The 2500-nt window shown below is 53.2% G+C and overlaps 1 non-coding gene across 1 annotated transcript; it reads left to right on the top strand.

Annotated features, from left to right (window-relative positions):
• Positions 1-623: 623 nt before the first annotated feature.
• LOC146144735 (small subunit ribosomal RNA) lies at positions 624-2434 on the top strand. Its single transcript, XR_014500657.1, has one exon. It is a non-coding gene; the product is annotated as a small subunit ribosomal RNA (ribosomal RNA).
• Positions 2435-2500: the final 66 nt, after the last annotated feature.

The raw sequence follows: 2500 nt of genomic DNA on the forward strand, positions 1-2500 counted from the left end.
GTACATTTCGGCCGCGCGAGCAAGAGCCTGTATAGGCCGCGCGAGTATTGAGTACATTTCGGCCGCGCGAGCATGAGACTGTTTAGGCCGCGCGAACATTGAACATATTTCGGCCGCGCGCGCGAGCAAGCGCCTGTATAGGCCGCGCGAGCGTGTGATATGCCTCGCAATAGTTCAACACCTGGCGCAATCGTGCACCTTTTTTTTACGTTAGAATTTCAAACGGAAGACCCCAGGGACAACACTCATCTTTGCTATACTTGTGGGAGCTGACAAGCTTCGACAAGTAAAGAATCGGTGAAAAGGCGATTGGCTCGCTGGGCAGATGTTGCTGCTGCGCGAAGAGCCGAGTGTCAGTTTGTCGGGTTCTGAGCGGTCGCTTCGGCGAAGTTGTCTGGCGTGCGTTGCGCTCGCGCCGGTGTTGGCGACGTGGCGGTCGAAAGGCCTGCCGACGAAGTCTTACTCCGGCGGGTGCGACGGGCGGTGACGGTTTTCTGAGTTCGGGCAGCCGAGCAAAGAACGAAATTTTAACGGAGAAGCCTTCGGGTTTCGCATCGACCGAGCGACGGCGCCGCATCAGCGGCGCCTCCTTCGTCGGCCTTTCGGGGCTACGCTAAAGTAGCTACCTGGTTGATCCTGCCAGTAGTCATATGCTTGTCTCAAAGATTAAGCCATGCAAGTCTAAGTACGAGCTCTCGTACAGTGAAACTGCGAATGGCTCATTAAATCAGTTATGGTTCATTTGATCGTACGTTTTACGTGGTTAACTGTGGAAATGCTAGAGCTAATACATGCGTGAAGCGCCGACCTCGCGGGAGGCGTGCTTTTATCAGACCAAAAACCGACCGGGCTTCGGCCCGCAACCTTTGGTGACTCTGGATAACTTTGCGGATCGCACGGTCTCGCACCGGCGACGGATCATTCAAGTGTCTGCCCTATCAACTTTCGTCGGTACGGTACTGGCCTACCGAGGTTCTTACGGGTAACGGAGAATCAGGGTTCGATTCCGGAGAGGGAGCCTGAGAAACGGCTACCACATCCAAGGAAGGCAGCAGGCGCGCAAATTACCCATTCCCGACGCGGGGAGGTAGTGACGAAAAATAACAATACAGGACTCTAAACGAGGCCCTGTAATTGGAATGAGTACACTTTAAAACCTTTAACGAGTATCCATTGGAGGGCAAGTCTGGTGCCAGCAGCCGCGGTAATTCCAGCTCCAAAAGTGTATATTTAAGTTGTTGCGGTTAAAAAGCTCGTAGTTGGATTTTGGGCGCAGGCGGCCGGTCCGTCGCAAGGCGTGTACTGGCCGTCCTGGCCTCACCTCCGGTTCTCCGCCGGTGCCCTTGACTGAGTGTCGGCGGCGGCCGGAACGTTTACTTTGAAAAAATTAGAGTGTTCAAAGCAGGCGATTCGCCTGAATAATGGTGCATGGAATAATGGAATAGGACCTCGGTTCTATTTTGTTGGTTTTCGGAGCGCGAGGTAATGATTAAGAGGGACAGACGGGGGCATTCGTACTGTGCCGTTAGAGGTGAAATTCTTGGATCGGCGCAAGACGAACGACTGCGAAAGCATTTGCCAAGAATGTTTTCTTTAATCAAGAGCGAAAGTCAGAGGTTCGAAGACGATCAGATACCGTCCTAGTTCTGACTATAAACGATGCCAACTAGCGATCGGGGGGCGTTAGTTTTACGACCTCTCCGGCAGCTTGCGGGAAACCAAAGTCTTTGGGTTCCGGGGGAAGTATGGTTGCAAAGCTGAAACTTAAAGGAATTGACGGAAGGGCACCACCAGGAGTGGAGCCTGCGGCTTAATTTGACTCAACACGGGAAATCTCACCCGGCCCGGACACAGTGAGGATTGACAGATTGAGAGCTCTTTCTTGATTCTGTGGGTGGTGGTGCATGGCCGTTCTTAGTTGGTGGAGCGATTTGTCTGGTTAATTCCGATAACGAACGAGACTCTGGCTTGCTAACTAGTTACGCGACCCAATCGGTCGGCGTCTAACTTCTTAGAGGGACTAGTGGCGTTTAGCCACACGAGATTGAGCAATAACAGGTCTGTGATGCCCTTAGATGTTCGGGGCCGCACGCGCGCTACACTGACCGGATCAGCATGTGCTCGCCTTGGCCGACAGGTCTGGGTAACCCGCTGAACCCCGGTCGTGCTAGGGATAGGGAATTGCAATTATTTCCCTTGAACGAGGAATTCCCAGTAAGCGCGAGTCATTAGCTCGCGTTGATTACGTCCCTGCCCTTTGTACACACCGCCCGTCGCTACTACCGATTGAATGGTTTAGTGAGGTCCTCCGATTGGACCTGGCGCGGCCGGCAACGGTCGAGCCGGCGTCCGAGAAGACGATCTAACTTGATCATTTAGAGGAAGTAAAAGTCGTAACAAGGTTTCCGTAGGTGAACCTGCGGAAGGATCATTAACGGTCTCGCAAACGCTTCGGCGAACGCGAAACTCGGACAAGCGAGAGAAAAAGTTTTTGCTACCC

Source organism: Ascidiella aspersa, chromosome 5 (genome assembly GCF_963924565.1).
Source record: "Ascidiella aspersa chromosome 5, kaAscAspe10.2, whole genome shotgun sequence".
Lineage (NCBI taxonomy): Eukaryota > Metazoa > Chordata > Ascidiacea > Phlebobranchia > Ascidiidae > Ascidiella > Ascidiella aspersa.